Genomic DNA, 16271 nt, shown 5'->3' on the forward strand with positions numbered 1-16271 from the left:
GTGACTATGGCAGAAACATTAGAAAATCTGCATTGTACTACAGGATACATTACTTAAAATATGAACTAATATATATATATATATATATATATATATATACCTTTTCCTATTTTAACAGTGAAAACTCCCACACAAAACAGAAATACTATTCAACCTAAACCTACTTAACAACTGAAAAACACCTATATGGATTTGTCCAGACCTAGCAAATGAAGAACCAAATATGTACCAAATGGAGGCCAATATGTACTAACTTTTAAACTATTTACTGGAACAGCTCACCTCATCTCGTGTGCTTCCTTAATTCTGCATACCTTTATCAACAAATCAAAATGCTCATCCTATTCTGCGTACCTGGGGACATTTCTAAATCTCAAAATTGTTCCAAATTCCTCAGACATAATTCAGGTATCAGCCATCTCCTCCCAAAGAACTGCTTAGAGCTCTCTTCTACCGCCATCCTGTAGTTAAAGGACCCAAGGACTCCTCAACTCTTTAAAACTAACACATTAAGCCAACTTTTGTCCTTGACAAGAAGATTTTCACAAAGGAGAAAAAAAAAAGCCTATGCAAGACACCAGCAAATCTAGTATTTGTAATGAAATACAGAAGAAAATTATTAGTCTGCTGCCATATGGAACTGGGCCCAAAGGCATTTTACATGTGGTCAGGGCCAGAATATTAAAATTGATCAGTACATGGTCTAGAAAAAAATGTGGGTGAGCAGAGGTAAAAGGAAGGAATGGAGAGAAGGAATATTGGTATTAGAGAAAAATCTCTTTTTAAAAGGACACTTAACCAACAAAACAAATCCAAACATACCCCCAAATCTTTTTACATAGTGGTAATTACACACAACATGGTTGTGCTTACTGTTTACTCACCGATTATTTGGAGGGAGATGACAGCAGAAAAAATTAACAGCATTAAAAAGTGGTGAGTACATTCTTTGCCAGCCTACAACTCCTTATAGGGACCTCATGAAGACTTAGGGACATTTCCAGCAATAATCTTACAACAGTATTTTATAATTATCAGTTCTAAACTTTTTGGGCTGACATTGTACTAATATTCTTGAAGGCAAACGTTCAGCCAGTCCTTTTGTTCTTTGTATATGGAGTACCTATCAAAAGTCCTGACAGGTGACACACAATCAATGTCTACTACACAGATTAATGAGCAGAGGGTGACTGGGCAAGTCTCCCATGCCATATGAGTGAGAGACAGAGATAGAGACACAGAAGAGAAACTTACTTATAAGACAGGAACCACAGACAAAACTAGCATTTCTCTTCCCTAAGGTAGTTCATGAAAACTCTAATGTTCTGCCTTTCTGTCTGGATCTGTCTAAAGAGAAATTACCCTACCTTTGTCTAATAAGAGGTCATGAGGCCCTCCTCATTCCAGAATCCTGCCCCATACCCTAGAGGGAGGAATGCACCAAAAGAGGTCAAGAAGAATGTGAATAGACAGGCCTTGCTGTGTTTCCCCTCCTGGTCTATTAGCTTTAGACCATGCCCTTTTTGTCTAACCACATTTTGACACTTTGTCCATGCTTCAATCACACCTATGCAATGAAGTCTCCATAAAAACCCACAAAGAACAGGGTTCATGGAACTTCCAAATGGCATTACTGCTGGAGGGTACCATGCCTAGAGAAGGAATGAAATCTGCACTCCTTTTCCTATACCTTGCTCTATGCATCTCTTTATCTATGTGCTTTGTAATATCATTTATAATGAGCCAGTAAACATAAATTTTTCCTTGGATTCTGTGAGGAGGGAGTTGTGGGGACCCTGATTCAAGCCCTGTCAGGTAATCTGGGGCTTGCAATGGTATGTAAAGAGGGAATGTGGGACTGAGTTGTCAATCAGTAGAATCTGATGCTATCTGGATAGACAGTGTCAGACTGAACTGGTTGAGAAGATGCCTGGCTGGTGTACCCTGCTGCAGAGTGGTCAGCTTCCTTCTTAGAAAGAGATCCCATTAACTTTTAGGGTCACAAAATCCTTCTGTGTTGAATGTAGTGCAGTAGCAGGAAAAAGCAGTTTATTTTTCTGAGATATATGCCGCTTACTACATGAAATCTATGGGACACTACTCCCAAACATAAGAAACCACTAGGCATAAAACATGCAAGCATCAAAGATACAAGCATATAAATTCTGCAAACCTATTAGAATAGTATGACTCATATGGCAAAAGACAAATGATTAACTCAGCAACGATGGTTACAACCCTGGCAGTTAATATGTACATTTTATTTAAAATGGAATGTACAATCAGAATGTTTAAATCTGAATGACAACACAGAATTTTTTTAATGGCTCTTATTTTCTTAAGCTCAAAAGAATATTAGTTTTACTTAATATTCATCTGTACAAAGTTCCTTAAGTTCAAAATCTTGGTAACTGCCAATATTGTGCTCTGACGTCTGTTATGCACAAAGGGGAAAACTTAAGCAAAATAAAAAACCACTGAAGACTTTTTCAACTGAATACATCTCTACACTGTTGACCTGCACATTATACTAAATAAATGTAATCAAATATGCTGAAATGATGTTGGCACTGACTAAAACACAACTGGATTTTTTTCCTCTGCAGCTATTTGTATTATCAAGGATTTTAATCTATGATAAATTCTATGACCATTAAAGATCTTAGGTCATTGATTTATGCCTTAATTCAGACACACTGAGCTCTTCAAAATAAATGTTCCAAAATAGCATGCACTGCAAATTGCGATCTTAATATTAAACAAATGGTAAAATGTTAACATCTTTCCTGAATATATTGTAGTGTATTAATTGTTGGTCTTGGTAATGTAGATTAGTTTTGCATAATTTAAGTTTTAATCCATCGTTTAATTTTTAATTAAGTAGTTTTTTTTCAAGATGTGCTTTCTGCTTAAATGTTAGTTAGCCACTACACATAGTACATATAAAACAATCCCATGGCATAAGTATATGACACTGTCGTGTATTATGTGATTTCTCTATGATCTCAAGTATAAAAACAATCATAACAGTTTATATTCTGAAGAAAACAAATAGCCATTTCAATTTGTCATTAATATTTAAACAATTAAAGCTCAGAGACAATGCCTGGAAAACTGAAGATCTGAATATAAAAGTACAACCAAATCACTTTCTCTACAAAGCAGTCTTTCATGTTTTAGTTTAAAAATAAATGCACCCTTTTTTAGAATATCATACTCCATATTAAACGTTAATTTGTATTTTACATTCCTGTGAAAACTATTGGGATTTGTATTGGTCTATATGCCAAAGGATACATATTCTCCTCAAAGGAACAAAACAATATACAACATTGCCCAGCTAATAGAAAATGAAAAAGCTAATGTGAACAAAGAAGAACCCAAGAAGGCCGGTGAGGGAACAGCTAACTTCCATGTCAAGTTATCACACTGAATAAAAGTCCAATTAAAATTTTAAAGCTATTATTACAGTAAGTGCTACATTGAATGGCTCCACTCTAGCTGCCTCTGAAGACAAAGTTCTCTAAAGCAGGAGTCATTAACAGAGGATTAAGTCTTATCATCTGTAGGCCTTTAAAAAAATTTTAAGCTTATTTTAATAAACTTTTGTAGGTTATTATTTTACTCAATATAATGTTTTCTAACTGTACCTTTATTGGGTTTTTGTGTTAAATAACCTCGATATAATGAAATTAGAAAAAAAAATGTAGATAAAGGAAACCTAACAGAGGCTCTATGAAGAACGCTTGTAAGCATTACCAGCCCCACCTCCAAATTACCTTGCAGCCATAGAGAAGTTTGGCAGCTGTTTTTTCCAGGACACAAGAACACTCATGCTATACCTGCTTCTACCCTATGACCACATCACAAAATCCCTTACCAACCCCCTGTCAGTTTTGATAAAGTGACAAGAAACACATATGTCATATACATACATACCTACGACATATTTGTTTGCTTTTTGCTTGGAAACCGTATTGCTGACAAAAGTTCCATGAAGGTTTTTTAAAATCAAGTTCCATAGCTAATAGCAAAGCTGTAATATAGCAATTGCTCAAAATAAAATACTCTTGCATCTAAATTTCCACTCTTTTCCTAAGAAACATTTTCAGCATCAGATCAAAATGCCTGGCACCATTTTCAGGGAGGAAACCTGACTAAATTAAAATGGTTTTCTCTGGAGGACAGGGATCTTTCCTAGTCTAAATTATGTATCTGCTTATTGCTTCAGTTTATATGAACATGATGTTTAAGAAAACAGGTAAAAGAATAAATTATTTTCTAAAAGAAAGGCTTTAACTAGAAAACTATCAAAAGTAAAAGGTTCTTGTAGCTTGCCATTGGATGTGTCCTTTTCCCTCAGCAGCTCTTTACCTTTCAACCACTCCATATGGACAACCACATCCATCTATATCTGTGCTCTTGCAGATATGCCCTTCAATAACAATATGGAATTATTTCTAAACAGTCCTCAAATAACTTATAAGTCATTTGAATCATACTCCAAAGCACTCTGTTCTCCAGAAAAGCAAGGTACTAGTTATCCAATGGTGCAATTACTATGTAACACCAAATAACTTGCAAAAACTTAACCATGCAAGAAATCTTAACCAAAAGACTTCCTTTCCATCAAATTAAAAGTACTACTATGCAGATGTGCTATTGTAAATGTTTGTAAAACAAGTCAGTAAAGTAGATACAGAAAATTATACCTGTAATTCACAAAGTAGGAAACCAGTTGCTAGTTGAGAACAGATGCACATGCTTAGCACAAAGTTATGAAAAAGGAGGAGGAAAATAATATGGTTTTGTGAAAGCTAAGAAAAGCCTAGTAAGCACATTTTGGCGGGGTAACTATAGATCCTAGTTCCAAATCAGATATTCCTCGTAACTTCTACAGTTCTTAGGTTAGAAAGCAAATCAGACTATTATACACAGAAAAAGAAGGACATCAAAGATTATTTTTAAGAATCAAATACCAGGAGTCATGGCACATGCCTGCAATCCCAGCATGCAGGAGGATCTTGAGTTTTAGGGCAGCCTCGTCTATACAACATCCTAACTCAAAAAAAGAAAAAATGAAAAAATGTCTTAAATTGCCAGCCACACTATTCAGGTAGCTGCACTTGAGTGCAGGAGTTCAAAGACAACCTGGGCAACACAGAGAGACTCCATCTCTCCCCACGAACTCTCCTTCCTGCCCACCCCCCAAAAAAAATAGAGGCTGTAATTCCAGGTATGCAAAATGGGCTAGAATGGGAAGGCTTGGAAGGATGAATAAGCAAAGGCAGAAAAATAAATCATTTAGCATGTGCACTTTGACCAGGACCCCACTGCTACCACGGTGAACATGTAGCATTTGCTCCAACAGGTTGTATGTTTGCAGCTGACTGCCAACAGTAGGAAGCACTACACTCTGTTACAAATCACTAAATTGCCCCAACCTGAGGGGGATGGATGTTAGACAGTCAAAAGAACAATTTCTGTAATATGTGATAATATCTACCATTCTTCTAAGTCTTCCACTGCTCTTATTCAAAATAACCCTTATAAGCAATCTGATAAATATGGCAAACAAATAGGAATCAACAGCTCAGCAAGTAACTCTGACCTTGACTTTTTTGACTTATTTTTAAAAAAGTAAAAAGGAATCTAAAAGAAAATAAAATGTGCTAAAAGTACACTGTAGACCAGAAATGAAATTCCTCAGTTTCCCACACTACCTAAATTTCATCATCTATAAAATGAGAATAATAGGTCTATCAATTTCATGTGTTGTCTAGAAAAACATATGAAACAGCATTATACAGAAGAACTGTATAATTTAACCATTTCTTAAAAGACCTACTTCAGATTAGCAAATGAAAATACAGATTGGCATAGATAAAAATACTACAAAGAAGACGGCTGAACTGCAAATCATGATTGGAGCAAGTATGGCTCACCATATACAACTAGAAAATTGGGCAAAATATACCAACAAGGTACTTTTAGCAATTAGACAGTGCACAGAACTGGGATACGGGAGAAGAAAGGAAAGAAAGAAAATGAGCTTTACAGCATCCCCAGGTTAGTACCTGGAAGCACCTATAGTCCACAGTGTAGGATGCGAACAGAACCCAGACTGTCTCCTACTAAAGGAGACAGATGAACCAAGTGGAACTTGATGTTTGCAGAACCAGAAAAGAAAAGATTGCACATAGACTCCACTCTCAAACTCTTAGGAGGTGTTTGCATGAATCCTAGGCTAACTGCAAAGCCATGAAAGCATGCATGCATAAAGAGGAATTCCTTTATTAAAGCCACAAAAGGGGGCCGGTGGAGTGGCTCAAATGGTAGACTGCCTGCCTAGCAAGTGTGAGGCCCCAAGTTCAAACTCCAGTCCCACCAAAAAAAAAAAAAAAGGCACAAAAGGGGGTAAGGGTCTATAAGCTAAAGAACTCCCAAAGATCACATAAAGCTACCTTCAAATTCTGACCAGCCAGAATCATGAGTCTTTTTTAGATGTCTGAAGCACGCACTGCATAACAGACACACAAGGGCACAAGGAGCATACTTTTTTTTTTTTTTGGCAGTATTGGGATTTGAACTCGAGTTGTCATGCTTGCTAGGTAGACACTCTACCACTTGAGCCATTCCACAATCCCTTTTTTTTTTGTTGAATATTTCTGAGATAGGATTTCCAGAACCATTTGTCTGGCTTGGAACCTAGATCCTCCTGATCTCTGCCTCACAAGTAGCTAGGATTATAGGGATCAGCCACCAGTGCCCAGCAAGGCATACATAATACTGGGCTTAACTAGCATCAAAGTGTAGTTCACAACAGACTCCTCCTAAAAGACTTTAAAAAAGAAAAAAAAAAACCTCCAAAGAATGAAAGTGATTTGTAAGTGACTTACATTACTGACAGGAAAAAAAAAAAAAAATCCAACATTCCTTAAAGGAAGGTGACAAAACCAAGCACAGAACACACAATTCACAATATCTCATATCCAGTCAAAAAACAGCCAGGCACAGTTAGCTAAGGCCTGTAATCCTCCTACTTTACATAGGAAGTAGGTAGGATTACAGCCCAGGCAAATAGTTGACAAGACCCCATCTCCAAAAATAAACAGAACAAAATGGACTGGAGGTGTGGCTCAAGTGGTGGAGTGCCTGCTTTGCAGGCAGGGAGTCCTGAGTTCAATTCCCAGTCCCACCAAAAAATAAAATACTAAGCATTCAAATAAGCAACAAAATATAACTCACACACAGAAACAAATTTACACAATGGTAGAATTAACAAACATCTACTACAAATATACAAGTGAATTTAAAGAAAAACACAAAAACCTTATTAACTGAAAGACAAGTTATGGAAACAGCCAAGATGCCCCACTACTGACAAATGGATTAAGAAAATGTGGTATTTATACACAATGGAATTTTATGCAGCCATGAAAAAGAATGAAATCTTATCATTCGCTGGTAAATGGATGGAATTGGAGAACATCATTCTGAGTGAGGTTAGCCTGGCGCAAAAGACCAAAAATCGTATGTTCTCCCTCATATGCGGACATTAGATCAAGGGCAAACACAACAAGGGGATTGGACTTTGATCACATGATAAAGCAAGAGCACACTAAGGAGGCATGAGGATAGGTAAGACACCCAAAAAACTAGATAGCATTTGTTGCCCTCAATGCAGAGAAACTAATGCAGATACTTTTAAAGCGACAGAGGCCAATAGGAGAGGGAACCAGGAACTAGAGAAAATGTTAGTTCGAGAAGAATTAATTTAGAAGGTAACACACATGCACAGGAAAGCAATGCAAGTCAATTCCCTGTATAGCTATCCTTATCTCAACTAGCAAAAACCCTATTCCTTCCTATTATTGCTTATACTCTCTCTTCAACAAAATTAGAGATAAGGGCAAAATAGTTTCTGCCTGGTAGCAAGGGGGTGGGGGGGAGAGGGAAGGGGCGGAGGGTAAGGGAGGGGGTGAGGGGAAGGGGGGAGAAATGACCCAAACATTGTATGTACATATGAATAAAAGAAAAAAAAAAAGTAAGCAGAATCAGGAACCTATGAGACAATATCCAACAGACTAATATGCACAACTGAAATTCCAGAGACACAGAAGTGATAAATATATAGAGAATACAGAAAAAAATATTTAAAGAAATAATGGCCTAAACATTTTCAAATGTGAAATAAAATTCCATCCACAGATCAAAGAAAGTTACAATCTTTAAGCAGGACAAACACAATACCAAGGTACATCAAAATGTGATTGTTGAAAACCAATTTAAAAGAGAAACTCTTGCGTGAAGTCAGTGAATCCTAGCTCTAGCAACTCTCCTTCAAAAATGGGGCAGAACTAAAGATATTTCCAGACAAATAAAATCTGTGAATGTTTAAAAACTAAATAAAAATAAATAAATGAGAAAAGCTTGTAAAAGTGAAAAAGAAACATTTACAGAACAAAAGACTTATTTTCAGAAATAATAGTGACCATAAGAAATAATAATACACATTTAAAGAAAATACAACTAGAGACATGGCTCAAATGGTAGAGTGCCTGCCTGGCAAGTACTAAGTCCTAAGTTCAAAACCCAGTATCAGCAAAAAAAGAAAAAGGAAAGAAAACATAAATTCTCAACCTTGAATTCTATCCCAAAAATGTTTCTTCAAGAAATGAAGACAAAAATAATGACTTTCATACAAATAAAAGTTGAGAGGCCCCATCTCCGCAAGTGCAGTATTATTAAAGGAAGTTTTTCAGGCAGAAAGGAAATTTTAACACATGTAAATGTTACGCTAAAGAAGGGAATGAAGGTCTAGGGTGTGGCTCAAGTGGTAGAGTCCATTCCCAGCAAGTGCAAGGGTCCTGAGTTTAAACCCTAGTACTGGGAAAAAGAAAAGAAAGAAATGAAAAACATCAGAAATGGTAAATCTCAATAGAGATAATAGATTTTATTTAAATACTTAATTTATTTAGGAGAAAATTATCTACAAGGTCTTATGGCAACTACAATTGTTAGGTAGCAATTACCCATGAGTAATGGATGAGACAAGACAGATGAGTAGGCAGAAAAATTATATTTTTTTAATAAATATTCAAAGGGCCCGACTCAGACACTGAAATAAGTAAAACCTGGAAGTCAGAAGAGCTGGTCCATCCCTTCCATCTCCTTTAGATGTTAAGTTACAAGAATAGGAAGTGCTATCTCTATTCTGAGGCTATCTGTATCAGCCTTTCTCTCTTTGAGATGTTAACAAGCTCCAAGGCTCCTTGGATGGGTGGAAAATATCATGTCCAGCAAAGGGAAGTTCTAGAACATATCTATTGTCCCTGTGTTTTGGGTAGGCCAGAATGACTCCTGCAGCTCTCAGAAAGGAAAAGTCTAAGAAATGGGGCCACCACTGAATCTTTACTAACATTTCCTGCATGGGGAGTAGGAAATGTTTCTCTCTCTTATTTCCATTTCTCCCCCACTTTTACCCCATTATACTAAATTCCATTCCTAATAAACTTTATTGTTATTTTATATTTCTTTTGCATCTTGCCTGAATTCATCTCTTGCTGGATACAAGAACCGAGGTATTTTTCCAGCAGCATAATAAAAATAAAATGTGTGACAATAATAAAGCAAAACAAAAGTAAGCAGTAAATAAAAGCATACTACAATAAGATTCTTATACTTTGCATTCACCACATCACTTGATGGCAAAACATGTAGGGTATAGTCTGGACTAATTGCTTAAACAATAAGGCAAGGAGTTTGGCCAATAGGCCATTGGTATAGATTAAACAGAACCCTAAAATATAAGTTAAAAGAAGGTAAGAAAAGAGCAAGAATATAATGGAATTAAATACAAAAAGCAACATAGCATATTTAATTTAAAAAGACATTGTCAGGATAAAAATGCCATGACCCAACTATAAAAGAAACTGACATTAAACACAGATAAGATAAAATTAAAGTGATGGAAAAATATATAACGTGAAACTCTAGGCATAAAATAGCTCAAATAGCTATAGCAACAGAAAGAAAATCAACATTGCTTCAAGACAAAGAATATTAACAAACTAAAGAACAAGCATTTCAAAAGGATCAACACAATGTGAAAATTTAACAATCCTAATGTACATGCACCTAGTAACAGAGATTCTGAGTATATGATGCAAATATGACACAACTCAAACGAGTAACACACAAATCCACAATTACAGTTGGAGGCTTTAACTCCATTCTGTCATTATACATAGAACAAGAAAGGACAGAGAAGAAAAAAACTATCAGCCAACTTGACCCAGTTTTTGTTTCTAGAACATAAACCCTAGCAACAGCAAAATCACATTATTTTCAGATAAATATTGAATATTCACCAAACAAATCATATGATGGATCATAAGACATATCTCAATAAATTTAAAGGATCAATCATGCAGAGTATGTAGTCAAAATGATATTAAGGAACTCACAAATACTTCAGAATTAAGCACACTTCTAAATAATCTATGTGAAACAGGGTATCATAATGAAACTTACAAAATATTTCAAAGTGAATCAAAATGAGAAAGAAGCCAGGCATGGCAGCCCATGTCTGTTAATTCCATGGCAAAAGGATGGAGAGTTTGAGGCCAGCACTGACTGCAGAGCATGACCCCATCTCACAAAACAAACTCCAGATGCCAGGCGCTGGTGACTCACACCTGTAATCCTAGCTATTTCGGAAGCTGAGATCAGGAAAATCTCAGTTCAAAGCTTGTGGGTGGGAAGGGGGGTTGTGCCAAAATAGTTCATGACCCAATCACCAAAATAACCAGAGCAAAATGGACTGGAGGTGTGGTTCAAGTGGTAGAGAGCCTGCTTTGTAAGCACAAAGCCCTGAGTTCAAATCCCAGTCCCCAATAAATAAATAAATAAATCTTAGCCAGGCTTCATGGTACAAGCCTGTAAGCCCAATATTTGGAAGGCTGAGGCAGGGAGATGAAGACTTTATACCATTCTCATGTTAACAGTGACAGAAATTCAGGAAAAAAAAAAAAAGACAAAACTGTTACTCTTCTCAAGCATATCAGAATGTTGAAGTCAAAAGCAAAGCACATGAACTGAAGTCCAAATAGAAACAAGCTCCTCTGGAGAAGAAAGAATACCTGCAACACTTTAACTTGGACAGAAGAAAGGTAGCCACAATACAAACGGATAAGACAGCCAGTTAAAATTTTAAAGAACTATTAGACCAAGAATGAGGTAGTGTGTCAATCTGGAATCACTGAGGGCCCAGACAAAATAGTACATAATTCTAAAAGACAAGCTGTTTTCTCAGATCTCCACTGGCACATATGAGAAAGACCAAGGGCAAGTCAGGAGACAAAGCCTCCACCTCAGTGACACAGGCCTGCAGAGGATGATCAGCGACTGCTGGGGAAAAGCAAAGACATGCTGCTTCTAGGGGAGAAGAATAGGCCAAGGCCATCTGCCTCTGGGATAAAGGTAAGAAAACCTTTGACTGCAGAACACAAGAAAAGATCCACTACTACTAAAGAAAAAGAGAGAGGAAACAGGATCTACCCCCTGGGAAAAGGGAATCGTGCACCCAGAAACCTAAATGGAACATTAGCTACTGCTAATGCTCTCAAACTCCTGTTTGAGAACAACACAGCATAAGGCTTAATACAACTGCCACAAGAAAGAGGGAGGACTCTGAAAACATCCCACCCATGAGACTCAGGTGCTGGGGGCCTTCCTAAAACTATAAGTACAAAGTATGCAACAGAAAACCTCCCTGCTACAACTAAGAACATGACACTGCAACCACCAACAGCCACCTAACCTGGCAGAAGGTCAGGAACATGGAAGGAAACCACTCTGTGACACAAACGTGCAGGGCCTGCTGAAAGGTTACGACTTGGCCAAAACACTGAGAAAAACCTCTAGAACAGTCTACCTTAATCAAAAGTCAAATGCTGCCTGTTATGAAGAGGAACAGGAAGGTAACAATGCCAATGGTAAAACCCTAGGACAGCTTAAGTCCTCACTGGACTGAATGGAGCCCCCATACTAATGCCCTGCCTGACCCATTATCACGTATAAAATATACTTCAGTTTCCACTGCTTTACAAATGATATCAAACATTCCATCAAAAGTGACAATACACAAAAAAAAAGAATTTCGCGGAAGCCACTGAAGCAGGCTTAAAAGGAAATTTATACCTTTCAGTCCTTAAGTCAGACAAATAAAAAAGGGGGGAAAAAATCAATCATTCAGACTCCTATTCTGAACACTGGAAAAAGATCAACAAATTAAACCTAGAATAAGTAGGTGGAGAGAAGAAAGATAAGACTAACAATCAATAAAATTTTAAATAACAAATTGAGAAAAATCACTGACGCTAAATGCTGGTTATTTGAAAAAAAATCTATAAAGTTGGCAATATATTTTAGCTAAAGTGATCAGAAACCATGAAGTGCTATGAAAATAAGTGATAGCACTATAATAATTAGCTGTGAACAAATCAGGCTATAATAGGGGTTGGAGGAGTGGCTCAAATGGTAGAGCACCTGCTTTGCAAGCATCAAGTCCTGAGTTCAAACCTCAGTCCCACCAAAAATAAAGAAATAAATAAATATTGGGAAAAACATCAGGCTATAATAGGATAAGGAATATTACTCACAAAATGACTAAATATTGGGTATGTCAGTAATTATATTAAAGTTTCAAAACATGTTTTTAATTGTAAAAGTTCAGCTTTTCAAAATATGTCTTAATACTGGTTTTAAATTTTTATTTTCACAAATATGTAAAAGTAGAAATAATTTTTAATTAATGAGATTTCTCTTCAATATGTAATAACGTATAAAAGCAGCTCTAATTGAAAACCAAGAATTTGATTGTAGATATAAATAAAAAGATTAAAATGTGATTGGATGATCAGAGTAAATTGATAATTACCAGCATACTAACATTTGACAATAGAGGAAAATATTAATGAAATGTTAGTTGAGATAAATAGAAAACTAGGTCCAAATTTGATAAATTACTTTGTCTAATGAATGTTACCATGCTATTATTTTAAGCCCTACTGCCTCAACTGTCAAAAACATTACAAATATTTCAAAGGTCAGAGCCATAGATACTTTACCTAGCATTCATTCTGATTTTCAAAGCCATTAACACATACAAATTTATGAAGTCCAAGTTTTAAACTTCTTGGCAATAATGAACACTAAAATTAAACTAATCATGCAGGGTGTTTCCCGTAATTGTTTTCTCTCTTATTTCTAATAAGGTAGGTTGCATTAATTTAGCATTATTTTCCTTAAGATCTCAAGGTACCATGGCGTTAACTACACTTTTGTAACCTTGTTCACTTTACACATTTTTCCTGGTAAAAGGAACCAGTCCTTTATTAAAAGTCTATGGCATCTAAAATTTCTGTTAAAGAATGTAGGCAACAGAATTTAACAAAGACACCATTTTGCCATTATTCATTGGGTAACATTCCTTTTTTAGAAGAATAAATTAGTTATTAATTTACCTTGTTTTTCACAGGTGAATGAAGCAAAAATAGCATAAAGCCAGGTTAGGATTTTCAGCAGTACCTCCTTTCGGTTCCTATTTCTGTAGTTCCCTATATTGCTTTCACAGCTTGATGCCCAGTGTCCTCACAAGGACATCTGGATGAGGTTCCCACCATGGCAGCATCCCACCTGGGCCCACTTATGCCTGAACCTGTCATGCCCTATCTCTCAAGCCCCCAGCTGTTATCTGCCATCACAACCTCCAAACACTGTGTCTCAGAAAAACTGAAGAATATTAAGGTCAGAACAACACAATGATTTATGCTTCCTTTGTAAGACATTTTCCTTTTGCCATGGGCTACTTCAGTTCCTCAGGCAAGCCAGCAGAAATGTGATCCTCCAGTGGAAGTTTTCAACTCTCTCGAATCCTACCACAAAAGATCTGATTAAATGGCAATAGTGCTAGAGATTTGTAAAACACAGTCTGACCACCCCAACACACAAGCAAATACCAACTATGGAAAGCACTGGTAGCAAAATCAAGAGATTTGGACCCTTACTTTGCCTTACCATTGAATAGTCATGCAGCTAAATTAATCACTTATTTCTCACTTCTGGCAACTGTAAACACAATGCATGGGAATGAGATGATAATTCAATGACTTTTTCCAAGCTGACAATAACAAAAACATACTATAAAACACTGGCATAGACTGGTTTACAAAAAGCTACCAGAACTAATATATCCTAGGATGTAAGATCAAATGATATGTATTTTTAAGTATAGCTTATAAGACCTAGAAAACTCAAACACTTAAATGTAAGCGTAATAAGATATATGCAAGATTTATATTTAGAAAACAACGATGACAGAAATGAAAGACCTAAATGGATAGAAAGATATACCACATTCATGGATTGAAGGATTTATCACTGTTATCAAGTCCCCCTAGACTAAACACAAAAAATAAAATAAAATAATGCACGAAAGAACTGTGACACATGCTTCATACAATACTGAAAAAATTAACTTACAGTTGACCACAGACCTCAATGTCAAACTTAAAACAGTAAAAGTCCTGTTTTAAAAAAAAATGAGAAATTCTGTGTGACCTTGGCTTAAGCAATGATTTATTACATTAAAAAAAATCCAAAGCACAAATCATAAAAGAAAAAGCTGATAAAATGGACTTCAACAAAATAAAGAACCTCTGCTCTTCAAATGACACTGGTAAGAGTTATTCCAAGCCACATACTGGAAAAAAAATGAAAAATATACATTTGATAAATAATTTGGATCTAGTCTACACACAGAATTCTAAAAGGTCAATGACAAAAATAACCTGATTTTTTTTTTCCACAGAGTACTTGCTTTATTTTTATTTTTTTTTTTCATTTTTCTTTTATTATTCATATGTGCATACAAGGCTTGGTTTATTTCTCCCCCCTGCCCCCACCCCCTCCCTTACCACCCACTCCACCCCCTCCCGCTCCCCCCCCTCAATACCCAGCAGAAACTATTTTGCCCTTATCTCTAAAAATAACCTGATTTTTAAAATGAGCAAAATATTTAACATTCCACCAAACAAAAATACTGATAGCAAGTAAACACATGAAGAGATGCTCATCATAATTACTCATAAAAGAAACAAATCAAAACTGTACACTAGAGAAAGTTTAGCAACATCCCTGGCCACCACCCACAAGATGCCAGTAGGAAATTCCCAGTTGTGACAACTAAAAATGCATCCAGACATTGCCAAATGTAGACAGACTCATGCCTAGTGTTAATGACCTACTGGCAACATATCCAGAGATATCTTGCACTCTGCGCTGCATATCTGAAGACACAGGTATGTTTGCCATTTATGTGTTCCATGTACTTTTGACAAGCTAGAACTTACACTCAGCTCTGCAACACAGAACTGAGACATAAACTTTCAGTGAATCCGTTCTGAAAGGCAATCCTCTGTAGAAAATAATTCCCTCCAAACGTGTAATATGATCAGTCTTTACTCAGAAAACAGACTGGAAAGCTATAAGGAATTTTGCATTGCACAGAGAAATAATGTTTTATTAAAAAAAACTACTTCTGATAATTTTTTAAAAACTTTACTAAAGAATTTATGAAAGTGGAGGTCAGTTCTATTATCCTTTTAAGTTAATTTTCTTAAAAAGCCTAATCTTATAAATTCAGAAGAATAATGTATATTTAAAGTATTTTATAATTGCTACAAAGTATCAATTAACAGTAGCAACAAGAATAAGCCATCTATGCACTATAAATATAAGAGAAAAATCATTTTCATGGTATTCATGAAACCATATGTTAGGTAGGTCATAACATTAGTGCTTTTCTTTGAAAACCTTCTAATTACTAATCGTTTTAATTTTTAAGTTAAGTATTGACTTTGTAATAAATGAGTGTAAGTTAAATTCCAAATCTGAAAGTATTTGGGTTTAAGTGACCATTAGTACAGAGAGATAATTTACAGAGATGCACAAATATTGCCTTAATAGTGGCTTGAATTATCTTTCCACTTAATGCTACATGTAATGCCACAATTTTTCATAAAGTAAAGAACACATATAATTACTTCCACCTGATTTCCAAAACTTAATAGTAACACAATGAATCTCTTCATTGAAGTAGGCCTTTTCTCAGCTCTTAGGCCCACTGTACACAGCCATCCATTCTTCACCCCACACTTTCTGTCAACATCCTTGCACTACTCTCTTCCCCCTTAGTCCATGGCACC

The 16271-nt window shown here is 36.0% G+C and overlaps 1 protein-coding gene across 5 annotated transcripts in view; it reads right to left on the reverse strand.

Moving 5' to 3' along the window:
- Znf407 (zinc finger protein 407) overlaps nt 1-16271 on the reverse strand; it is a 447403-nt gene that overhangs the window by 328946 nt on the left and 102186 nt on the right. The gene's annotated exons all lie outside the window — the stretch shown is intronic.

This window comes from Castor canadensis, chromosome 4 (assembly GCF_047511655.1).
Source record: "Castor canadensis chromosome 4, mCasCan1.hap1v2, whole genome shotgun sequence".
Taxonomy (NCBI): Eukaryota; Metazoa; Chordata; class Mammalia; order Rodentia; family Castoridae; genus Castor; species Castor canadensis.